General features: G+C 46.1%; 1 protein-coding gene across 3 annotated transcripts in view; it reads left to right on the forward strand.

Moving 5' to 3' along the window:
- Window positions 1-27165, forward strand: part of LOC119184566 (monocarboxylate transporter 12) — a 249508-nt gene that overhangs the window by 143052 nt on the left and 79291 nt on the right. The gene's annotated exons all lie outside the window — the stretch shown is intronic.

Here is a 27165-nt window from a genome sequence, read left to right on the forward strand (position 1 = left end):
AAAAGCCATCGTGCTCAAAGTTCGTCGCAATAAATAAACACCGCCCTTTCGCATACGTGTCGTACGTGTTCACTCATTTAACACCCCTCCTACAACCACGTTAACCAATTTAGCCATCGACCCAAGTAAGTCGCACTTTAACACCCCGTTAACCAATTATATGCTCCGCATCCTCCTCAGTGTTCCCCCGAGGGAAGCTGCGGGCAATTTTTTTTTCATCTCACAGCTTTCTGAGCGCAGCTAACTTCCAATAAATCGACTCAGTTATTCCTAATATTGTAGGTGCCTGCTCAACGAAGAAAGAGTTGAGAGAAGAGATCAGAATAAGACACGTTCTTTCTAAATAATTTTTCGACCTCTCACAAGGGCTTTTATGGAGCTCAAATTCAGTAGATTGGCCTGTCATACTTCAAGGGTTATGACATCATGTGCTAGGCATGAATGATAGACAGGTATGAAAGAATCTGCATCAAAAAGGCGCACCGGAGAAGCCGGAGCGCGTAGCAGTTCCTGCACGCGGCACGCGGCTCTTTTAGTACTATTCGACTGCAGCGCCGCCAATACGGGCAACGCAGAAGGCATCGGGCGGCGAGGCGCGGTCACGCCACTCAACACTTCTAGTACACTCTACCCGAGCTACGCTGACAGCTCGCGCGCGGTAGCTGGGGAACGAGGTGCCAGGTAGGAGGGCGCTCTCGATTCCCACATCTTTTTGCTTCTAAGTTTTTTGCTTCTAAGTTTTTTGCTTCAAGCTTTTGCTTCTAAGTTTTGTTTACTTTCAGCTCGAATCTGATTCATTATATTACATGTACTCGGTAAACCGCTTGCAGTAAACTGCTGTACTAAATTAAGATTATAGCATCTTAGCCAATTTAGCAAAACTGCAACCAAAAAAGCAAATGTAACACTGTGTGGCGAGAATCCAGAGAGGGCACCTCAGTACTCATTCCTGCTAATTAGAAGGCAGTGCATACTTGTGGCAGGTCATTTCATAAATTAAGTTCATGCTCTAGCAGTGAACAGAATTTATTTATTAGTCAGGGACACTCCACAAACAAGCAGAGCCGCTTTCACGTCAGCAATGGCGCTTAGTGCCAAAATATATGGAGCTATTTGTGTTTCAAAACAGATTATTTAATCCAATCGAGATTTACAGTCTTTCTTTCTTATTTTATTTACAACAATAGTGAAATTTGTCAAAAAAACATGGCTAAAGGCAAATATTGCTGGACCGGTATGTTCCACCTATACAGCAGTAGCAGCAGACTGCCTTTACAACCATAAAATCATACATGGAAATCAATTACTGCACTTGTTTTACACAGATGAAAGTACTGAGTAATTTGGATGATCATCCTAGGCTGATTCATGCAAATGTAGACGAAAGCGAGGGTGCTCCCAGTTTGAATTAATCGTTGTTGATATCAACGTGTTCAAATTAATTGAAGTTTCCCCCATTGAAATACATAAAGCTGTGCCAAGATTAGGGTTTCAGATTTAATAAAAGCAGCCCTGCAACACGTTTTGAGCATTGTTAGAAAACGCTGCGGATTGGTAGTAAAAGCTCCCGAGAACCTGTGAGCCAGATATTATAGCACAACACACGGCCTGCAATTCACAGTGAATTGCCAAAGAGAGCTAAAAGGGCTCTTTTTTTTCTATCGTAAAATGATGCAGGAAGCTCAAAAATCACTCGTAGAAGGCCATCTGTCAGCCTTTGGCCGATTTGAATATGGCGCATTCAGTCGTTACAGGGATCAATGTGGGAGGCCACGACTTTTCCATGCCTGCAAGTACGATCACACTAAAAAAGTTGTGTATTCGAATAAAAAAAAGTGCTCAAGGTCACAAGGCATACGTGGCGTATTTTCTTTGCCCATGCCATCCCTCCCTGCTTAGCTTCCAAGGCTTTCGTCGAGACAACAGAAGAGAGTATGCGATTGCAGCGTGCGACAAATCTTTGCAACTCCGCTCGTACTCGATGGGTTCCTAAAATTTTTTGCGGCGCTGAATTCGTGGCACAATAAGCCTTTTTAGTGAATCCATTCCATGGTTAGTTGGAAAAGTGTTTCAGGGCCCCTTTGACATTTCAACGAATGAGCTTTTACTAAGTACTATGTGCCAAGCCATACTTCTGTATGACTGCTTCTGTATGACTGAAAATCATGACTGCTGATTTTTCCTAACTGAATCTGAAATCTAACCTATCTCCCTCATTACCGCAGATGTCCATCAATCTTTGCAAATCTCCCTTGTTGTCGGCCATTAGCACTATATCATCTGCGTACATCAATGATGGTAGTGCCTGTTCAATGAGTTTTCCTTGTTTGACGAAAGAGAGGTTGAAGCCCAGTCCACTTCCCTCTAATTTGGCTTCTAATCCTTGTAGGTACATCATGAATACTAAGGGTGACAAGGGACACCCCTGCCTAAGCCCCCGTTTTACCTCTGCAGGCGTGGATACCTGTTTCCCCCGCTTTATAACTACCTCGTTACCTTAATAGATATCCTTTAAATATCTTCCATGCCTAGTGTGTCAAGTATTCCCCACAACTCCTCTTGAACCACGCTACCGTACACTCCCTTGATGTCCAAAAATGCTAGCCACAGGGGCCTGTGTTCCTTTTCTGCTATTTCAATGCACTGCGTCAGTGAGAACAGATTATCTTCCAACCTCCTGTGTTTCCGAAACCCATTCTGCAGTTTCCCCAGCACCCCCTCATCCTTTATCTATGCCTGCAGTCTTTTTTTATAATCTGCATCACCAGCCTGCAGACCACTGATGTCACGGTTATAAGACGGTAGTTGTTTTGTCAGCTTTGCCCCCCTTTCCTTTATAGATCACGCTCATCCTGCTAAGTTTCCATCCATCAGGGACTTCACCATCGATTATTCTTTTGCTCACTGCCTCTCTCAAAGTCTGTTTAGACTTTGGACCCAATGTCTTTATCAGCATAATTAGAATGCCATCTGGGCCTGTTGATATACTACTAGAAACCCTCTTTTCGGCCCTTTCCCACTCTCGTTGTGAAAATGGAGCCATTGCACCACTTGATCCATCCTTGTCTATTGTGGTGCATAAGACACTTTGTTTAAATTTTTCCGTCACCCTTGTACTTATATATTAAATAGCTTCGTCCCCTTCTAGCTAGCACCTTGAGCTGCAGTTATAAACCTCTGCTCTAGGCTTGTCTCATTTCTTAGGGTGTTTAGAAGGTTCCAAAATTTCACAGCTGCCTTTCTATCCTTATTATGTACTTCTGCCAGCCAATGAGCCCCCTTTCTTCTAATATTTTCATTGAACAGAAGGGATTTTTCCCTTTTACAGCTTAGAAAGATGTCCCGTTTTCTTTCAACATCATCTGTCTGTTCACCCCGCTGCTTAGCATGCCTGTGTTCTCTAGAGGCTTCCTGAAGTTTTGCTATGGCTCTTTTAACTTCCTCATCCCACCAACTCTTGGGTTTGTGTCTTCTTTTCCGGGGTGACTTGTCACGAGCCTTAGCAAGCTCTAGCTCAAACAGTCTAATTAGATTCGTGTATGTCCACCCTGCTTTATTGTCCTCAGTGATTACTTTCTCAAATTGTTTAGTAGCTATTTCTCTTCGCTTTTCTGAATTAAATTTTTCCTGTACTTGCTCATCTTGTCTCCTTCCCGCTTTCGCTGCTCTTCGAAAACTTAGCTTAATACGTTTGTGATCACTAACCAGACTTCTGGAGCCACATTAATCTATGTGCATTCCCCTGAGCCTATCATACATCCTATGTGACATCAGTTCATAATTTATCGTCTACTGCAGCCTTCCTACCTCCCATGTTATTTGCCCTTCACACTTCTCAGTACTGTTGCGATGGATGGATGGACGGACGGACGGGCGGACGGACGGATGGATGGATGGATGGATGGATGGATGGATGGATGGATGGATGGATGGATGGATGGATGGATGGATGGATGGATGGATGGATGGATGGATGGATGGATGGATGGATGGATGGATGGATGGATGGATGGATGGATGGATGGATGGATGGATGGATGGATGGATGGGCGGGTGGGTGGATGGATGGATGGATGGATGGATGGATGGATGGATGGATGGATGGATGGATGGATGGATGGATGGATGGATGGATGGATGGATGGATATGACTGTACCCTTTAGATCGGATGGTGGCTAGCGCCACAAAGCCGTAATACTTAATGAACAAAAAAATAGATTTTTCCTTTAAATAGTGAGGTTGAGGATTCGTACTTTGAAGTGAAGGGTTTAATTTTCACTCGTGCCTTGACTTTAGCCACCAATCAGATAACCTCCTTCTAGTTAATTCTACCCGCTTAAAGTCTATTTTGCCCTACCTGTCCATAAACCCCAGTGCCTTGAAAAACTGTGCCCCATCATCCTGAACTATAGGGTGAAGCCCTTTACAGAACATTATCAAGTGTTCGGCAGTTTCTTCTTCCTGTCCACACGCACTGCATACCGTGTCTACCCCTTCGTATTTGGCCCGATATGTCTTGGTTCGCAATACTCCCGTCCTTGCCTCAAACAGTAGAGACCTACCCCGAGTATTATCATAGATCCTTTCCTTGGCAATTTCCTGCTTAAACGTTTGATAGATCTCTAGTGCTGACTTCTTAATCATGCAAATTCTTCACATATTGGTCTCAGCTTCCTTCACCTTCTTCATAACCGATGAGTTTTCCTGGTTTGGTCCCCTGCTGTTTTCTAAGTATTCACCAGTGAATTTTCTGGTTCGCTTCCTCCAATTTGTATCAACATTCTTTATGTACAAGTAGCTGAATACCTTCCTAACCCAATGCTCCTCCCCCATTTCTCTCAATCGCTTCTCAAAATTTGTCTTGCTGCTGGCTTCCCTGCCCTCAAATGATGTCCATACCATATCACCTTGTACTCCCTGATTCGGTATATTCGCGTGAGCTCCTAAGGCAAGCCTACCTATATCACGTTGTTTATTTTCCAATCTTGCTTGAACTTCTGATTTCATCCACAAGACCGCATTGCCAAACGTCAAACCTGGTACCATGACCCCTTTCCACATTCCTCTCACAACATCATACCTATCGTAATTTCACAATGCCCTGTTTTTCCTTACCACTGCATTCCTGTTACCTTTAGTCGTCACGTATATTTCGTATTTTTTAGATACTCGGCTCCATTGCTTATCCATACACCCAGATATTTGTACTTATCTGTTGTCTTTCGCGTGACCTCCTGTATTCTAAGCTTACTACCTTTATTGTCATTAAAAATCATGACTGCAGATTTTGTTTTACTGAATTGGAAATCTAACCTATCTCCCTCATTACCCCAGATGCCCACCAATCTCTGTAAATCTTCCTTGTTGTCAGCCATTAGCACTATAGTATATCATCTGCGTACATCAATGCTGGTAGTGCCTGTTTAATGTGTTTTCCTTGTTTCACGAAATAGAGGTTGAAGCCCAGTCTACTTCCCTCTAATTTGGCCACTAATCCTTGTAGGTACATCATGAATAATAAGGGTGACAGGGGACACCCCTGCCTAAGCCCCCGTTTTACCTCTGCAGGCTTGGATACCTGTTTCTCCCACTTTATAACTACCTTGTTGCCTTTGTACATATCCTTTAAAATATTAGTGACTACATCTTCTACGCCGAGTGTGTCCAGTATTCCCCACAATTCCTCTTGAACCACGCTATTGTACGCTCCCTTTATGTCCGAAAATGCTAGCCACAGGGGCCTGTGTTCCTTTCCTGCTATTTCAATGCACTGCGTCAGTGAGAACAGATTGTCTTCCAATCTCCTGTGTTTCCGAAACCCATTCTGCAGTTCCCCCCACACCCCCTCATCCTCTATCTATGCCTGCAGTCTTTCTTTTATAATCTGCATCGCCAGCCTGTAGACCATGGATGTCACTGTTATAGGTCGGTAGTCGTTTATGTCAGCTTTGTCCCCCTTTCCTTTATAAATTATGCACATCAGGCTAAGTTTCAATCCATCGGGGACTTCACCATCGATTATATTTTGCCCGCTGCCTCTCTCAAAGCCTGCTTTGACTTCGGACCTAATGTCTTTATCAGCATAATTGGAATGCCATCTGGGCGTGTTGACGTACTACTAGGAACCCTTTTCTCAGCCCTTTCCCACTCTCGTTGAGAAAATGGAGCCATTGCACCACTTGACTCATTCTTGTCTATTGTGGTGCATAAATCACTTCTTTGTTGAAAGTTTTCTGTCACCCTGAGAATATATTCAATAGCTTCGTCCCCTTCTAGCCTAGCACCTTGAGCTGTAGTTATAAACCTCTGCTCTAGGCTTATCTCCTTTCTTAGGGAGTTTATATGGTTCCAAATATTCGCAGCTGCCTTTCTATCTTATTTATGTACTTCGGCCAGCCACTGAGCTACCTTTCTTGTAATGTTTTCCTTCATCAGAAGGGATGCATGCCTTCTACAGCTCAGAAAGATTTCCCATTTTCTTTCAACATCATCTGTCGCTTCACCCTGCTGCTTAGCATGTCTGTGTTCTCTAGAGGCTTCCTGACGTGTTGCTATGGCTCTCTTAACTTCCTCATCCCACCAACTTTTGCGTTTGTGTTTTCTTTTCCGGGTTGACTTTTTACGTGCCTTAGCAAGCTCTAGCTTAAACAGTCTAATTAGAATCGTGTACGTCCACATTGTTTTATTATCCTCTGTGAATACTTTCTCAATTTGTTTAGTGGCTATTCCTATTTGCCCTACTGAATGAAAATTTTCCTGTAGTTGCTCATCTTGTCTCTTTCCCACGTTCACTGCTCTTCCAAAACTTAGCTTGATACGATTGTAATCACTACCCAGATTTCTGGAGCCAACTTCATCTATGTGCATTGCCCTGAGCTTATCATGCATCCTATGTGACATCAGTGAGTAATTTATTGTCGACTGCAGCCTTCCTACCTCCCATGTTATTTGCCCTTCACACTTCTCGGTAATGTTGCAAATGATCAAAATCAAGCCTTTCACACATATCCATGATCATTTTGCTTGTCGGGTCGGTATACCCATCTATATCTTCTAATAGAGTGCGCATTCATATCTCCTAGTATAATTATGTCGCACTCTCCTCCTAACTCCTGAATGTCCTTTGATATACACTCTACCATTGCCTGGTTTTCCTCTCTGGCCTTTGCTCCCATCCACAAGTACACAAAACAAAGGAGTGTCATTTGTCCTGCCACTTTCCCTTTTCGCCATAAATGTTCCTTGCACTCCTGCTTGACCCTTTGCCAGTCTGTACTTTTATGAATGAATGCCCCGATACTTCCCCCTTTCTGCTGCCTTCTGTTCTATTACAATATACCCACGGGTAGTCCGGACTGTTAGGAGGTTGTTCCATGTCCCTAAGATGTGTTTCCACAAAACCATATACCATCTGCCTCTCCTCCCTTAGCTCTTCTTCTATATCTTCCCACTTCAACCTGTTCCTACCCCCCTGCATGTTAATATACCCTATATCTGAATTGGCTCGGTGCTCGTGGCTACGTCTATTTCAGCTCCGGACTCTACCTATCTTATATACTGGTGCCACTTTGGAATCGTATCTGTCCATACCACCTGTAAAAAAGTCTCCCTGGTTATTTTCCTCGTTACTAGCTATCTTGCACACCGAAGAGCCCGCTTGCCCCCCCCCCCCAACAAGCTACTGCGCGTCCTGCAAGTCGCCAACCCACCTATTTTGATCTAGCCGCCCATCTAAGTGAATTCGGTCTCGTTGAAAACCACCCCACCTATGCACCTCTCTGTTTATTTCCACCACTTCAAAGCCTTTCTCTCGACTCATCCGCCATATTTCTTGCTTTGCGTTGACAACCGCTGTTTGCAGGTGCCTGTCACGCACCGGTACCTCCGGTATCGTGCATATCACTACCTGTACCTGAGGAGAAGTGGCGCACATTTAATCGACCCCTTTCGCCAGTGTGGTTGCTAGTCATGCTGTAACTCCATTTAAGACATCGTTTAAGCCGCATGAAATTATCACGAGGTTTCATATATCAGCTGTAGTTTTGAGTTTTGCGCTCGCTTGCCTCATGACTGCTTCCAGCTTGCGTCTTTCCAACGCCCCTACTGCAACCCTCTTGTCATCTCTTACCCTCTCTTTCATTGCTTCTGTGCATCGATTTAAATTCGAGTCCCTGGCGATTATCACCAGCTGTGACTTTTCAGCTATAGTGTCCTGCACCTTGGGGTCACTTGCACCTTTGACGCCGGCTGCTTTGTACCATCCCAGCCCCACCACTACTTCGCTGAAGCTGGGCCTTGCGACAATTGAACCGGCTGAACCTGTTCTTTCGAAACTTGCTTGCTCTTTCTTCTCCGCTGTTCTGGTTGCCGGTTCCCTACTGTTCTCTCCGTAGGCCACTCCCCTGTTCACCTTGGCTAGTACTTCCTCGGCTGACTTCAGCCTTTCTCCCATTGCCCTCGTTTTATCTTGCTCTGTTGCCACCGCAGTCTCGAGCTCGGTGATTCTCATCAGTAGTTCACTCTGGGCGACCATCATTCTCTCCTTTTTTTTTCTCGACCTCACATTGCCTACACGTCGCGTCAGCCTCTTCTCCATCCGCTTCTACACTTGGGTCCACTTTCAAGCCCACCCCGCATTCTGAACACTTTACAGCCTTTTTAACCATGTCTTTATGTTATGACACCAATTGTTCCTGTGACTTGTCTCACTCGATAATTACAAAACTCGAGCCCTGCCATACGAAAAAGAGAAAGTTTAAGCTCTACTACAAAAATTTGCGTGTTAAATGTACGTGCATATCCCCCACGGTGTGGCGAAAAAAAAACAACAAAAAACAAAAATGAAGCGCACACATACGCACAAACTAATAAATACCTGGTGACTGACCCCCGAAAAGCCATACAATAAAATAAGTGCTACAAAGGTTTTAACTGCTGCCTTATAATTATAAAGACAAGCTCAATATGATCGATCGGGAGCGCTCAAAAAACAAGTACATCCACCGTGACAGTCCGAACCAAACAAAGCGATAATGGCGGTCGCGAGCGCCACCGCGCGGCGCTTATTGGAAACTGAAGGCAGGCCAACTTCTCGGGGAGCGCGAGCCATTCCTCAGGCATCTTTCTAGAGGAGGCGTTGACTGAGCTTGCCACTTTCTCAAATAAAAAGGAAAAAGAAAGTTGGAGTAAAACGTTGCCATTGGCTACTTGCAATCGCGGGGCTAAAATGACACCGTCTGATCGGCTTAGGGCGCTGTAGTAAAAAACCTGGCTCGTTGAGGTGCCATTTTGGCGTCGGTTAAGATCATACAACAAACGTGCTTGGAGGACCGAGAAAGCTCCGCGCGGTGTATCAGATCGGCCGAAAGCAAGCCGAAATGAAAGAAACAGGTTAACGGCACGATATCGCAGGTTTCTGCAAGCGATCAACAAATGAGCGTCGTCGCTTCAGCACCCTATAACGGCGATGGAGGTGAGTGCGGTTCGCTCCACCAACACTTCCTCTAGAAAGATGCCTGCCGCATGAGACAAAAAAACAGCTGCCAAACCCTTTCCCTCCTTTATTTTAGATTGTTGTCGGTCGCTAGCGTCACTTGTGTCGGATGGTGCCATAACGCAACACTTTGCATAGCCTCCGAAGTAGTGGTAGGGTGGCTAGCATTTTAGCCACCCTAGTAGTTGTGTACAGTTGCCAGTCTTGAACAACACTCGACTGACGCGCCCCTATGGGCTGCAGGTGAAAAACGCTTAGCTGGTACCGCCCGCCGCCGTGATGATAGTGTCGGTCGCGAGCGCCACCGCGCGGCGCTTGCTCAAAACTGAAGGCAGGTCAACTCCGCTGGAACCTCAGGCATCTTTCTAGAGGAGGCATTGGCTCCACAAAGGCACGGCATAGCGCCGCTCTGCATCCGATCAGCAAGTGACTCGCGGTGCCGGAGTTCTAGTACACTCTAGCTGCGATGTGCGCCAACAAAACGACGTTATGAGACGCCATAAGCGTTGTGAAAGCCATAAGCGCTGAGGGCGGCCATGTGCACCAACAAACAAAACTAAGTTGTGAGACGCGACTTATTGATTGATATGTGGGGTTTAATGTCCCAAAACCACTATATGATTATGAGAGACGCCGTAGTGGAGGGCTCCGGAAATTTAGACCACCTGGGGTTCTTTAACGTGCACCCAAATCTGAGCACACGGGCCTACAACATTTCCGCCACCATCGGAAATGCAGCCGCCGCAGCCGGGATTCGAACCCGCGCCCTGCTGGTCAGCAGCCGAGTACCTTAGCCACTAGACCACCGCGGCGGGGCGAGACGCGACTCACATCCAACCACGACGCAGTTCGTCAGCATACCATTTTTTTTTCCTTGTTGCTTGACTGAGAACACCACAACACCACATGCACCATTGAAAACCCACCAGAGACTGCGGTAGACAGAGCGTCTTTTGCCTACCAAGACAGCGCCACTGCATTTTCGTTCTTCCCATTTGATAACTACCTTAGAAGATGGAAGACGGCAGGGTCGCAGCGCACCCTCTCCCCCCTCCCTTCACAGGAGTGGCGAGAGGCATGTACTACACCCGTTGCGAAGGCAGTAAGAAGGGAGCGTGCAGGAGCAGCATAGAATTACTGTAAACGATACCGTAGGTAGCATAGTTGCGCACATAGAGTTTCCCAAAATTAACTAGAGGGCACTCTGGCGCTGCGATCGTTCAGCGACCATGGGACTGATGGGTAGTACACACATTTGCCTAGTCTTCGTACTTGCGGGCAGCGAATCGTACTTGCGGTTTCGTTTATTGCTGGTTACGGTTTTGTTTTGAAAGAAAGAATGAACCCTTTTGAACTTAGTGACTTGATTCAAATTGGTAAGCCTAAAGGGATAAGGTTGTGATGAAGCGCAAACGGTGAACATTTGCTAATTTATGTTTTCATGAAAAAACAGCTTCAAGCCACACGAATACACGCAGCCAGAAGTAGGCGAGAAGTACGAAAATTAGACAAATGTGTGTACTACCCATCATTCCCATGTAAGGTCCCTAGATGAAACAAGTTTCCAAGGTAGCGACACCCTCCCTTTTCCTCCTCGCTTAGTTGTCTGAAGCGCCCCCTAGAAGGTTTAAAACTTTCATCCAAAAGCGAATGTTTGGGTTCTGTTGCTACGGTGAATAGATGTAAATGAAACAAAATGGAACGAAATAAGACGTAGAATAAACAGTTACCTTTATGAACATAAAAGGCACAACACAAGAGCAAGCGGGATGTGCGTTACTCAACCGGCAACGTTGGGCAGTTCTATACTTTACACCACTAGCCATGGCGTCTCGCGTAGTACATTTTAGTTCCACGGCCGCGGTATTTCGTCCAGTTCTAACTAGTCCACTTCTCCGATTGTGTTTTGTTCGTGCTGTGACACAGTGGACGTGCTTCTTGCTGAATCCTGTAAGAGGTCACAGGGCGTGACGTTGTGACGATTGATTACAACCGGCTTGTGCACACGCAAGAAAAAAAAACTACGACCAGACTGGTACGAACACTCGTCCAGCAGCACTGCGATTACGTTTTTTTTTTTTTAAATGTGCCCATTTGGACAATCGTGATGCCAAGTGATTCTGATGCGGTGCTGGGAACTTCCTGAAAAGTGAGAGGCTGCTTCGAGACACTGGTGAGGTGTCTCGAAGCAGCGCGTTTCGGCTCAAGCGGGAACTGGTCAAGAGTGAAATGTTTCTGAAGGTGCGTTGATTACAACCTACAGCTGTTCTATATACGTGCATACCCACATGTATTTGTACCAACTGGCATGCACTAGGCACGCATTAGACGCGTGCCTGGCGTTTCAATAAAAACCGACAAGTGAACTCGCTTCGCAGATCCGCGTCGATATACGTTGACGGAGTTGCACGAAAGCATTCGCGTGAAATGGTTCATAGTTGCACTTCATGGTGCACTTCATCTCGGAAAGCACGAGGTAAGTTGAAGAGAGCGAAACCACTTTCTGTTGTTTACGGCAACGCAGCATTGCTGAAAAACGCACATGTTGCATTTAACGAGCATGGCGAAACAATCTTGGTCGACTTAGCGCACACTGAAACGCTCCTCCTCTTCAGTTGATGTTCTGGCTACGATTTTGTCTTTGGTCACGGCGATAATCCGGCTGGAGCCATATGCGCATGCGTACTCGTTTTGAACCTTTTGCATAATAGTAAATAACACCACCAGCCATTTGCAAGATCACGTGCAAGTAATGCACCAATTACAGACGCGGATATCAGAGAAAAAGAGGAGTAATCGGGAGAGTGAGGAGGATGGCTCGAGAACAATGAGTGACGCTACCTTGTTTCGTCTAGGGACCTTATTCCCATGCTCGCTGAAGCGCCGTGTGTTGCAGCTTCCATAGACACTAGCACCAGAGTTCCCTCCAGTAAGTATTGTGGGAAACTCTATGGTTGCGCAGAGATCCGCCATCTTGCCCACCAGCGCGTCCGTGTTAAGCAGGAAAGCCACCCCTCTGGAATGTAGGAGCCGACGCAGCTCAGCGGCTCCGTCTACTTTCTCACGCTGGCCTATACACTAGAACACAGCGAGCTCAATGCTTGCTGCCATATTGAAAAACGTGTGGCGCCGTCTGTTGAAAGCGCGGCGAATTAACACTCTCAACTGTCAGGCGAGCAGACGCTCTGCAAATCAAACGTGAAACTTCACAACTCGAGTCCGACTGTAAGCATGTTTCGCGCTGTTCCTGTGCTGAAATTTAAAATGCGGATTTCGTGTGAAACATCGAGGAGACTTTCCTCGACAGTCCGGAATGTCTGCAGCACGTGCGTTGCAGACTACGGAAGCAGCTTCATCAGGTACGTAATATTGCGATTGAAAGAAACGCGAACAGTGGAAAGCGTTGCTTTCGACTCAGTCGAACTGCGGCGTGCCTTGGCTGTGACAAGGCAGAATTTCTGCTGTAAGCCGGTGTCAACGTAGCGCTAGAATCTGGTTCCAACTTAAGCTCATGCACTGCATGTGTATCAATTGCGAGTCCTGCCGGGCACTCGGAACACACGCGCGCTGCAAAAGTGCTAGCCAGAACAATATTTTAAATTGCTACGGTGACGCCGGCCGAAAGCTCCTGTATATTCGCCAGTGACAATAAAGGCATGTCGCAGCTCGACCGAGTCGGAAGTGATGCTTTCGCGCCGTTCACGCATCGCGATAGCAGGCAGTTGCAGTTATATACTAAACATGCGTGGTGCGTGCATTCACGCGTGAGTCGTAATACGTATATCCTATTATTGACATGCGGCCTGCGAAAGAGTACGGCAAGAGTTTTGTGCCTAATACTACAGACATACTTCACGAAAATCGCTGCTGTAAAGTGAAACAGCTGGAGTCGCGCTTGAATAAACGCGATAAGTATACTTACTTGTACACTTCACTGGGCTCGTAGTTTTCCCTGCTGATTGCGCCTAAGGTGGCGGAGCTCTGCGTTTTCGAAACGTTCTGGACGGAAATCTGTGCCATTGCAAACACCGCACCGGCACGATTCCCGCGATGCGCTGTGAACTTCAAAGGCAGTGCTCAGCAATCTCTTCTTCTTGCGCCGGTTGCTGTCGCATCAGATCACAGCGCAGTTGTACCCAGATGATATTTTATGAGCGGGCGCAGCAGGCGCTTTTTCACATTTTAAGCTCCCAGAGCCACTGCATTCCATGCGAGCGAGGCGCGCCTCGTCAGTTGCAAACAAATTATGGCGTCTCTGGGAGCGAGGGTATACCGCCAAAGACGCCTGGGTGTGATATAGGCGTGCTCTCGTCTATACCTCAGGGGAAAGGGGGTAGAAGCCTCCCACCCCTTTCTTGAATGTTTGATAGGTATGTGTATATTACTTAAAATGAATAAAGATGAGTGTTTTTCAAGGTTTTGAACAAATCGCCCCTTACCACCGCGAAAAAAAATTACTAGCTATGGGCCGGTGCTGGCGCGATGACTCTCGTTAACAAGAAAAAAAAAGTATGAAAATATTGGTACGACAATGAACCGAGATAGAACAAGCAGTCACTATAGTGAGTAATATCATTGTTTTAAATCGCGAACTCTGGAAAACTCCAATCGACACAATTCTTGACAAATTAAAGTCAGCTAATCATTCGTTTTACGAATTTTTGATGCAGCGCTTCAAAAGGTTCAGTGAATGACTCGAGAAAACGAGTGTTAAAATAACCTCTCTGTGTTTTATAAACGACGCAAGCTTAGGAGAATGTTTTCGCATACCTAGGTAGATGTGGCATAAATACTCGTTAAAGCTTCAAACGTTTATTCCACACGGTGCTCGGAATGAATCATGCCGTTTAGATAGACCTGTAAAGTTCACATTGACGCACAACGCTGCTTTCACACTTTCACTCACGCGCATTTTCACCGTTTTGTCCCGTTCTATTTTTGTCAACAGCATCGCTAACCACACAATATCATGTTCACTAAAACGGACAGCAGCAAACACCAGCACGACACCGACACACAATCCGCACTGCGCGAGCCGAACCACCTTGCGCTCGCCGGACGGACTGAGCGCTGAGGTCGCCAGCACCCATGCAGCCGTGAAGTTGGCTTTCCCTTAAACGCACACTTTTTGCGCACGTGAGCACGCTTGGCGAATGGTGGCGCAAGCGGCGAGTTCTGTCAGAAGCGCAACTCTGCTACCTACGGTAGCACGCAACTCCGGACTCGCTCGCTGGATTTCGTGCCGACCCGTTGTGCCCTCGCGATCTCCGACGACAGTGCAGCTCTAGCCGACTGGTTTAGTCCTACGCCACCTCCTGACGCCGGTCCCCGGCGACGACGACAGCGTAGCTCTGGCCGACTGGATTAACCCTACGCCATCTCCTGTTGCCGACAAGAGCTCTCGCCAGTGGTGCCCCGTCCTCGGACTCCTGCGACCGTGTCCAACTTTCCTATATTCTCTTTACTTCCGTCGCTCACTGGCCCTGCGCCCCTCTCTTATATATATACCTTTCAATCCTATCCTATTAATCCCTCCTTATTCCCATCCATTGTGAGCTACTGTTGAAATGTTGCTCCACATGCAGACAGTTACGGGGCTCACTTTTCTCTTCTTTTCCGTTTTATAACCACATAAATAAGCCCGGCCGTGGGCAATGCAAGCCAAGTCGAAGAGACCAGTGGTTAGCATGGTCTGTCTGGCGCGCGCGTTTATCAGACCCGTGTTTCGAGAGAGCGGGGTGAGGCCCAAGAAACTCCGAAGTTCTACTGATCACCTGTGCTGGGTGAGAAAATCAACCACGGCGTAAGCTCTCCTTAAGGTCCCTAGATGAAACAAGTTTCCAAGAAAAAGTCACTCATTTTTCTCGAGCCATCCTCCTCACTCTCTCGCTTACCCCTCTTTTTATCTGCCATCTGCGTGCGTCTGTAATCGGGGACGTGCAAACATGCGTCTTCATCTCGCATCTTTGTACGTGATCTTGCTAGTGGCTGGTAGTGTTATTTAAAATTATGTATGCGAAAGCTTCAAAACAAGTACGCATACGTATATGGCTCCAGCCTGATTCTCGCTATGACCAGATATGAAGTCGTAGCCAGAACGTAAACTGAAGAGGAGGAGCGTTTAAGTGAGCGCCAAGTCGACCAAGATTGTTTCGCGGTGCTCGTTCAATGCAACATCCGTGTTTTTCAACAATGCTGCATTGTGGTAATACAAAAGAAAATGGTTTCATTCGCTTCAACTTGCCTCGTGCTATCGGCGATTAAGCACACCGTGAAGTGTAGCTATAAAGCATTTCACGCGAATGCTTTTGTGGAACTCCCATTTAAGGAGCTTAGCTCTCTCGCGATGCGAGTGCTCTCACACGCCAGAGTTCGCTCCTCCTTTACACTCATCTCCGCTACTCCGCCCGCACCACCTGCTCCGTTCGCTAAGGGCGGGGATAAGCCCGCGCTCCTGCATATGTTGCTATGGAAGAGGGAGTGAGAGCAGAGGTAACAACTGACATAGCCCGATTAAAAAATGCATTTAAATATAGCAGCGCCGTCACGCCGTCTCTCACGTGAGGTCAACTCAAAAGCGCTATACAGAAACGGAGAGTGGGAGGGAAAGGAATGTAGAAGAGAAGGGAAAGATCATGTTATATTTGGAGCCGGCACACTCGCCGACATGCAGCTGATGTTTGTTTTGTTGCTGCAGGTTAGTGATAATTGCCTGACTCCGGCTGGTAGATTATTATGTGCCTTGCCGGCTGCATGTATCTGTTTGCCGAACGCATAAGCCGATGATGTACCGTAGCAACCGCTTTCGTTTTTTCACGTATAAGTTTCTGTACCTTGCACTGTAATATTTTCCGGTGATGTCAAGTTGAGTACTGGTCACCTAAATGCACAATGGCTCAAATCGCTTAAGACATTAAAAACAGGTTAGGCTACAATTTTGAGTCAGTTGGAGGCCATCGAAACAAGATTGGCTAAGCACAAAGAAATTATGTCAGAAATTGACGATAAACTACGTGCGGCAGAAGGTGAAATTACAGCGCTCAAAGAACAGTCAAACGAGCCAGAAAGCATCATCAGGGCAACAGCAAAATAAGTTAAGCAGCTGCATGACAAAAGCGTCAACTCGGAAAATACAAGCAGAAGATGCTACCTAGTCTTTTATGGGGTCAGCGATTCTCAATCAGAAACGTGGGAACCGTCTGAATTATATACTTTTCAAAAACATCTATAAAGAAAACTTGAGTTTAGAATTTCAGTCTGTGGAAAGAGTTTACCGTAGGTCATTATAATGCATAAAAAACTGTCCATTACGGCGTAAATGTAGTGCGAAAAAGACAAAGACAAGGAAGTGTACACCACAAGCGCTTACTCACAACAGAAAGCTTTATTGCCTGAACTAAAAATATATAACATCTACACTTGATGACCCACTAAATCCCGGCGAAAGCAAACGAAACAAGATACGATAATGGTGTACCTATACGACAGAGGTGATTACGATAGCATATCAAGAAAGCTTCTCGATCATCTGCCGTTTTTTAATGCCTCTCACATGACTTACATCAGCAGCGCCCCACCGCGGTGGTCTAGTAGCTAAGGTACTCGGCTGCTGACCCACAGGTCGCGGGATCAAATCCCGGGTGCGGTGGCTGCATTTCCGATGGAGGCGGAAATGTTGTAGGCCCGTGTGCTCAGATTTGGGCGCACGTTAAAGAACCCAGGTGGTTGAAATTTCGGAGCCCTTCACTACGGCATCTCTCATAATCATATGGTGGTTTGGGGACTTTCAACCCCACAAATCAATCAATCTAAGAATAAAAAGTAAAGTGTACCGCAGTGCATTTTTATTGTGCGCGTCCAACTGCGGCTGCTGTTTGCTATCACGTAACAATCAATATGAACCTATGACGAATTCGGCATGGCAGCGTTCGTGACGAGAGGTGACGTGCCACTGCACCAAGACCGCGAGGCGTCCATTCGGTTTTCCACTGGCTTTTAAATTCGAAGCATTTCTTAGCTAACTTCGGCGACCTTGAGCGTATCTATCTATCTATCTATCTATCTATCTATCTATCTATCTATCTATCTATCTATCTATCTATCTATCTATCTATCTATCTAGCCACCTACGACCTTTAGCTCTCCTGGCCGTTTCAATATTGGTATCGATACAAAACTTGGTATGGCATAACATGACTGTATGAATAACATAGCTGTCTAGTCATAACATGAAAATCATGACATGTATGTCATGATTTACATTTCAGGGTCCTGCAGCTCTTGCGGTGGTTTCGTTCGCATGGCATGTTGCAAAGCTGGTATAGTATGACATGGTTGCATAGCGAACACAAGCGACAGACCCTAATATGAAAATCATGACATGCGTGTCATGTAACAACATAACTACATGCCACGCTCATGATGCTCTCGCGGCCGTTTCGCTTGCGCCACACATACTTAATTTGGTATTACAATACATAAATGGATGACGAATGTATGTGACTGGTGCAAACATGATAATCATAAGATGCGTTTCATGTAACAACATGACTACATGCAACGCTCATGATGCGCTTGTGGCCGTTTCGATAGCTTCACTTATACCAAATTTGGTATTACGGGACGTAAATAGATGACGAAGGTATGATACTGGTGCAAACATAATAAACATGACATGCGTGTCATGTAACAACATCACCACATGCCACACTCATGATGCGCTTGCGGCCGTTTCGCTTGCGCCACACATACTTAATTTGGTATTACAATACATAAATGGATTACGAATGTATGTGACTGGTGCAAACATGATAATCATAAGATGCGTTTCATGTAACAACATGACTACATGCAACGCTCATGATGCGCTTGTGGCCGTTTCGATAGCTTCACTTATACCAAATTTGGTATTACGGGACGTAAATAGATGACGACGGTATGATACTGGTGCAAACATAATAAACATGACATGCGTGTCATGTAACAACATCACCACATGCCACACTCATGATGCGCTTGCGGCCGTTTCGCTAGCCATCACATATGCCAAATTTGTATTATGTGACATCAATGAATGACGAAGGTATGTGACTGGTGCAAACATGATAATCATAATATGCGTGTCATGTGAGAACATGACTACATACCACAGTCAAGGTGCCAATACATTTCGATGTGACGTGGCACGCGTGCTCGTCGGCGTTCAGGCGCCGGGCTTGCCAAATACACACAGGCGCGCGCCGCACTGCGTTGCTTTGACGCATGCGCGTTTCAGCGCCTCTGCGTCTCTACGTCACGAAAAGAGGGAGACGCAGAGTTGTCTGGGTAACGCATCAGCGCGAAATGCAGCATGTCGAATTTCGCGCCGGTTGCCGTCGGGCCGCGCCGACGAACGCTGGTCGCGCCGGTCGCGTGTGGCGTCAGGCTATAAAGAGCTCGCGTTTTGCTAACGTAGCATCGCTGTGCCCAGCGTGCGCGCGTCAACGCTACGTTGGAGTATATTGGGCCCTTCATGCTGCGCTCGCGGCCGTTTTGCTTACTCCACATATAAGAAATTTGGTGTTACGGGATGTCAATGGATGACGAAGGTAAACGACACGTCCAAATTTGACAACCATGACACGTAAGTCATATACGGCATCATTTACCTTCACCTCGTAACATTGTGCTAATTTTAGAGTGACATATCAACCTCCCTCATTCGTGCTTCGCGTATTATCGATTTCCACTGTACGTGGGATCTGCCATTTTTTTTTTAATGTAAGCGTCTGTGATTTGTTGCCTGCAAAAGCCGTAACATCAGCGTAGCCACATGTGCCTGTGCTAGTGCGGACAAGGCGTGAGAAAAAGCGTCCAACAGAACCTGCTACGCGACACAGTATGAAAGTAAACAAACCGGCTGGTAGGGAGAATATGCAATGTTCTATGCATTATAAGGTGAACTGTGGTCATCCGGTGGGTGTGTGATTAATTCTGTGCCACGTTGAAGTGCCCGTTGCTTCAGCGCTTGTCTCATGCTCGATGTACGAACGCCTTGCATGAAAAACAGCGTGCGAGGTTTTTGAAACCGCGAATTAAGCGACGAACACTATTTAATATCACAGCAGTTACCGTGATCGCTGCAGCGATGACGATCAATTACGATGACTTGCATCGATCGTGATCGTTACTGACGCGACACCGCTAAAACTATTAGGGAGCTTACGAATAATGTTTGCAGGCGCCGCGGGCGTTGCGGGCATAGCGGGCGCCATTGGAGCTTTAGAATTGCATTTGCTCCCCTTAGGGAAAATATCTATAGGGACTTTCGGTCCGACCGCAGACCCAAATGCACGGAACCTACACAGAGCACTTCGCGGGCCTCGCGGGCCGCGATCACCGTACGCTATTTCTTATTTTCTGCGTGCGGGCCGCGAACGCGGACAACGACTCGCGTTTTGACGCATGCGCAGTGGCAGCGACCACACCGCAAGGGCTCGCGGTACGCTATTCTAAAACTTCCTATTCTTGAGCGAAAAAAAAAACCTCGTTTTTCAAGGCATCGTACGATACTTAATGATGTCTTATTAGGAAGTCTTATTTCTGCCTAATTTTGTTTTGTATTTCACCTGTATTCTGTGCATGTATTACGTAGTGATAACTTCCTATTGTTAAATTTGAGTCCCGTGAATGAAAACATAAAGGATGCATTGCACTCCCCTGTGAAAGCAACGTCTCGGACGCAATTCACTCCCATTCACTGGAGAGAGAAAACACATTCAAAGAAGGTGGTGACCCCTGTTCTAGCAAAACTGGGTCGCTTTCGGGGTCATGACAACCCATCGAGTGCAAGTTGTCAAACCTATAATATAAAAATTGATGAACAGGTAGGTTTTAGTCCCCGTCACTTAGCCACGTGCATCGTCTTGTATGCAATGAGTCCCACTGTTAAGCACAATGTATGCTACGCGTTTTTATTTCGTTGAAAGAAGACGTCAAATGAAACAATGGCGTTTGCTTCAAACACGATGACAAGCACTGAAACGTGAGACGGATAATCGGTATTCACGGCAAACCAAGAAGCATAATTCACGAAGTCTATCTCACATTACTTCTCCATTCTTCGCTTTCAGTCATAGTTGCCATAGTTACAGCACATAGCGAAAAATTAAACCTAGTAGCGACAATTTCGTAAAACAACATGAAACTTCCAAACAGCCTTATAAATTTAATTTATGCCCCTGCATCGTTTTTGAAAGCGCAATTAGAGAAGGATTTTTTTCTTTTGAACTTCAATTTAACTGTGACATTGTTTGCTTTATTACCACTATAGGTACCACGCAGAAACGTCGCCTTCGAGAGATGTATATTGCTTCTTCATGGACTCCGAGGTGAGGGCGGTAGGGGGTGCGATTTAAACAACAAATATATTTCTAAGCCGGAGCTAAACTTCGTGGCCTCACGAGTTTTCTTATCAAGCTTTGGTTTCTTTATCTCAAAATCAATGAAGGATTGCAACATAATGGCTGTATGCAGGAAAATTATTGCCCTTGTTTGGGAACTACTTATTTTGTAGCGCGGAGGCATAAAAAAAATAAGGGCAACGCGGCCTCGTGGGCGGAGCTTATATTTATTCTTGGGTTTTCACCGAGTTGTTATTCGAAAACTCGGAAACAAAATTTTGAAAATTTCCAGAATATCCATGGATTGAATGATGATGAGTGGTGCCAAGCTTCCAAAGGTTTTATCGGCAAACCGTGAATCATCCGCTGGCCACGTCGATCCATCTGTCTGTCTGTCTGTCTGTCTGTCTGTCTGTCTGTCTGCCTGTCCGTCGTCTGTTTGTTCGTATGTATGTATGTATGTATGTATGTATGTATGTATGTATGTATGTATGTATGTATGTATGTATGTATGTATGTATGTATGTATGTATGTATGTATGTATGTATGTATGTATGTATGTATGTATGTATGATGTCCGCCTAACCTTCCGTCCGTTCATCTGTTTGTCCATTCGTCTGATCGTCCGTCTGTTCAAATGTCCGTATTTATTTCTGTTTGTCCGTCCATCCGTCCGTCCATCCGTCCATTCAATGAACACTCCATGTACCTCAATCTCGCATCTTTTCATCATATATTCATCACATACAAGTACCGCCATCCAGCGGACATTCCAAGTACTAAAACGAGAGGTGGCTACTACATACAAGAGACGCACGACCCAAGCCATAAGGAGCTTCACCCCTAAAAATGCCCCCCCCCCCGTTCCCAAAGGGAATCATGAGGAAATGGTAATTTATTGCGCAGCGTCCGTAATGGTGTTACGCACGTGAGAACCCAGCGTTAGAAGTATAATTCTTTTTCGTTTTTTTTTCACCGTGCAACAAATAGCGCCGTTCGCCGCACGTGACGTTTTTCTGTCGCAATAATTTCGGTATGCGTTTCCAGCTGTAGTAGCTAGCGTGCACGGTTGAAACTACTTCGAAGCCAACAAAGCAAACAACGTTCTCGGCTCGGCGTAGCGTTTTACAGCGGCGTCTCGAGCACACGTTTCCGGATGTTCTTGAGAGGCGCCCAGCCAGCGAATGGTCGAGAGTGAGGCGCAAGGAGGAGAGAGAGCGAGCCGCGAGAGGAGCGGTGAAGCACTGCACCTACCCTCTCCTACACTCTATCGCTCCACATGCTCCGGTTACTGGAGGCGAGGATAAGCGCGCGTGCCCGCCGCTGTTGCTATGGAAGAGGGCGGTGGACGGATCCCGACGGACGCCTGATATAGCCCGACTAAGGAATGCATTCGAATATTAAACTAGTTCAAATGCGTTCTGGCAATACACGAAAGGCTACTGAGCAGACCCCTCAGGAATTGTCAGCATTGTCTTCAATAATGAAGACTTAGTAGACAATACTGAGAAAGCTACCTGTTTAAATTGGCAACTACTTTGATTCCGTACACTTGCCGAAATAAAGCTCTAGTGCCTCGCAAATTACAAGTTCCGAGCCGGAAATGCAATAAGCAGAGTTGAATGTAAATCGAATCAGGGCATTTACTAAACAAACTTACCGATAATAAGGCAATTTTATCGGACGAAATTTTATTTCGAGTCTAGTGCGCTGAGTCAATTACTCTTTAACTGCACGAAATCTTCGCAAAGTCATTATCCTCCGGTGCCCTCCCAATCACTGGAAAATTGCACATACAGTTCTTATTCATAAAATTGGGCCCAAGAAAGGCGCGACCAGCTACAGCCCTATTTCACTTACGCCCATACCCTGCAAGCTGTTAGAACATATTCTGTAGAATGAAATAATGGCACATTCTTCAGCAAATCACTGGCGCCCCAATAACATGGATTTCGTAAGGGCTTATCTTGTACACCACAATTAGTTGAATGTTACATGACTTAGTATATGAAAGAGACAATGGTGGACAAATCAATTGCCTCTTCCTGATCTTCAAAAAGCTTTCGACGCTGTATCGCACTCTTTTCTCTTATGTAACTTTGCAGCGGTAAGCATTCATCGTGAAATTCTGGTGTGAATGAAAAATTACCTCTCAGACCACCAATAGTGTGTAATAATAAATGGCAGAAAATCAATTTTTGTAAACATCACTTCAGGGGCGTCACAAGGCTCAGTCCTAGGGCCACATTTATTTTTAATATAAATAAACAACATTTGCTCACGAACTGATTCTAATATACGGTTGTTTACAGATGACTCTCTTGTACAAGAAAAATGACTGTCTTGTACAGGAAAATTAGAAATGAAAGTGATGCCGCCTTGCTGCAAAGTGACTTATCACGCGTTCGAGAATACTGTTCAAGGTGGAAAATTACATTAAATGACGACAAATGCGTTCATGTTACTTTTACGCGTAAAAACAATTAGTTCAGGGTATGCAATCTGCAATATTAGAGTGACACAAAAACAGCATTATAAATATCGAGGTGTAACTTTTTCAGCCGACTGTTCATGGAATTCACACATTGATTCAGCTGTTGCGAAGACCAACGTTTATAGAACAAGGTTAGTTTTAAAACTTGGAAGTGTTTCCCGGCGCCGCCGCTCTCAGCTGCATCGATGGCGCTGCAGTCGCACCCGGCTCTCGCTCGGGGCACCTGACGGCGGTCAGTACGTTCCTCCGGATACACCCACGATCGTTCGGCCAGCGTTTCGACTCAGTTCATGATATTTTATTTGTGTGTGCGCGTGCTACACCTGTAGATGGTTCGACAAGCGCCATGCCGACGTGTTGCGTCCCCGGTTGCACTAGCGGCTACAGAGGAAACAATACCCCAAGGCACTTCTTCTCGCCTCCAAGCGATGCCGGTCTCCGTGCAGCATGGGACCGTGCCATTCCCCGTCTCGACCGCAGCCTTTCATCCAAATCGCGCGTGTGCGACGTTCATTTTTACCCTGATGACATAGCAAATACGTAGACGCATTTCATCGAAGGTGAGAAAGTGGAAACGGAGCGAGGAAAGTGGAGCCTCGTCGAAGGAGCGGGGCCAAAAATATTTCCGAACTTGCCTCCTTATCTATCCAAACCCCGGCAAGAAGAAGGAAATTGCCATGCCGAGACCAGGTTGTTGCGCAGACCTCGTCTGCAAAGAAAGCGAAGACAAGCGCTAGTGCTGTTGTCGAAGAAAGTGCGGCAGATTTAGGCGTGCCGGCAGCAGGTAGCGAGCTTACGTTGACGGAGATGGCAGAAGTTTGTTTGCCATAAACGAACTGGAGAAAGATTGTCGACAGCAATGACGGTGGAAGTTACGTCGCTTTCTTTGTTCAGAAAGTGGAGGGCGAAATGCTTTTTGTCGAAAAGTGTGTAATAATCGGTGAATTAGGAGCAGTGACTGTCAGCACCCGCGGTTGCATTGTGAAATCGTGCAGCCGTGTCAACACCATTACTCAGTTGGTGAGCCTGTTGCAGAACGTTGACCAACTAAGGGTGTGTGCAGGCTCTTCAAATGTTTCGGCCGGCAGCACACTGAATGAGCTTTTCTTTGGTGTTGTGCGAACATTCGGCGGTAACGAGGACCACCCCACCATTACTAACTTCAACCAAGTCTTCCGCTTCCTCAGCTTGCATACGCCTCTCAAAAAGGCCAAAAAGGGAAACTGCACAGGTGAAAGCAATCCGATCCTCATTTCTCTGGAGGAGACATTGAGCAAGATGAAGATGTCAGCCTTGTTGGAGAAAGAAGCCAGAAATGAGAAACTTCAGAGTCTTCTTGCTTCGGTCAACCTTGAAGAATGTCCTGAAGGTGCAACTGAACACTCCTACAGCCGCGCCACACCCAAAGACGCTGTTTTGTACTACCTTGCTGGATATGTTGTGAAGAAAGCTTTGTAGCTTTCTGAATGTGTCCAGTGTAGGGCAGTGATTACAGACACACAGAGCGTGCCTGCCGCGTCTGTTCTCACCGAAGCTAAATCATTTGTGCCTGGAGCCTTGAAGCACCCATCAAAATCACCAACCGAGCTGCTGGGTGCCGTTGACTCAGTTGTAGAGGCGGAAACCAAAACACAAAAGGTCTTCGGAAACTTGTTTTGGAAGATAGTTGACATCATCTCAGATTTGACACTTGCAAGGGTCGGTTGTAATGTGCACTACGAGGAATTCCTGGGTTCGCATAGTGAAATTCTACTTGACAATGCGCATGCATTTCTACACTCGATTTCTTGCTGAGAGGAGCCCGGTCAGCGAAAAAGTAAAAAAATGCGAGGAAGAAGGCTCGCCTTTTGTAAATAGGTCTTGCTTGTAAATGCCGATGTAAATAGCTTTTGAGAATTGTTGCCGTGATATTATTATGAGGTAGCCTTCATGGCAAGTAAGCTGATCCTCGCCTCCTGTGAATAGCTCTTGTTGGCTTGTAAATACTGTTGTAAAATAGCTTTAGTGCATCGTTACCATAAAATTTTTGCGGGGTAGCCTTTTTGGCACCGAAGAGGCTGCCACTCGCCTCCTGTAAATAGCTCTTGAAGTCTTATAAATGCTGTTGTAAATAGGTTTTTTTTTTTGTAGGTGACATGGTATTATGTGGCAGCCTGCGATCGTCTGCTGCTTTGCTCCCCGCTCTGCCTCATCCACCGCGCGAAGCTGCTGAAGCTCGTGTCTTGTCAATGGAAAGCATCCACTGTTTTAGTTCTCGAACTGAAAATGTTTGCTGCGTGCATTTATTTCTAGGTTCAGCGGTTTAAACATGCAGCCGCCTCAGCAAGAAACCTAAATTATATTATAGGAAGCGGCAGACAATGCAGTAAACGAATGCGGAGGTTCACACATAAAACCGCGGCCTTGCAAATTTGCCATGATTTGAAGTGCAAACACGGACGATGAATACAGAGTATACATCACAGGCGCCGGTCTTGTTTACTCTGTATTCATCGTCCGCGTATTTTGTTGAGATTCAGCTCATGGCAACTATTCACCAACTAGCCCAGCAAGTTCTCGGCCTTGCAAATGCATGAGCCCACTTCACAATCGTTGTCGCCGATAGAGCGCCGTAGCTTCGGTAACCTGTGTCTAGATTTACCGCTTACAAACGTGAATAGGGATTTATGATCATGGTGATCGGTATATCGCGATTTCCCTCGCAACGGCCGTAGCAGCTGCGGCAACCGCCGCTTTCGTTCGTGCTTCCTCGCCGGCTGCAGGGAGCCGGTTGCGAGGGCGGCGTGACCTGGTGCAGCAAGCAGATTGGGCGCCGTGTTGTGGGTTAGGCGCAGGCGGAGAGTTTTAAAACTGACCCTGTTCTATAAACGTTGGCGAAGACCGCCAAATCTCTCAACTTTATACAGCGAAGCCTGAGACACCAACCGGCATGCCTAAAGGGACAGTAAAGGCAACTATTAAGTCCACGTTGATTGTTGAAACAGCAGTATAAAAACCTCGTAGTGTTACTTTTGTGTCAAGGAAGTGCTTATTTTGAAATAAAATTACATTTTGGGGGTCCAAATCGGTTTAGCGCACTTCAAATTACCCGCCCAAGCGGAACATCTCACCTCACTGTTGCCGTGCGCGACGTTGCTCGGCTTTACTGCGCGGCGGCCGACACTATAGCAGGAGGAAGAAAGCAGTGGGAGCCGCAACAGCAACAACGGCCATTGAACAATTTCATGCAATGGCCTCCGAGAAGACAGACCTGCTTGGTTTAACTGGGCCCCACTTGATGGTACGGCCTGTTCAGTATAACCAGGCGAAACTTCGACTTTTGAACCACTTGCACCATTTCCCATATCTTGCAGTTCTTTTTATATGAATCAAATAAAAACAAACAAGCAGCATTTTATTGTGTCCCTTGACGCACAGAAAGTTAGGGCAGCTAGTTAGATTACTAGTGATTGATATTAGGCGGTACCTCTCACGTCATTGGGATCATTTTGCGAATGTCGTATACGGGTAGCGCATGTGTTATCATGTATCTATCTTAATTTCTCGGTAAGTAGGGCACTGGTGTTGATAACGTTGTGGTTTTAGACGTTACCGTACATTGAGATTTTACTCTAACGTAAACTGTTATTTGACTTTAGTGTCCCTTTGAAATCAACGGCGTATTCAACATACATTTGACCTATATATGCTTGAATACGCTTGTGCCATGTGGGACCCCTGGCAAAGTACTTTAAGTGACAAACTTGAAAAAATACCAAATAGAGTTAGTTACAAGGTTTGTCCTAAGTCGGTACT

This window comes from Rhipicephalus microplus, chromosome 3 (assembly GCF_043290135.1).
Source record: "Rhipicephalus microplus isolate Deutch F79 chromosome 3, USDA_Rmic, whole genome shotgun sequence".
Taxonomy (NCBI): Eukaryota; Metazoa; Arthropoda; class Arachnida; order Ixodida; family Ixodidae; genus Rhipicephalus; species Rhipicephalus microplus.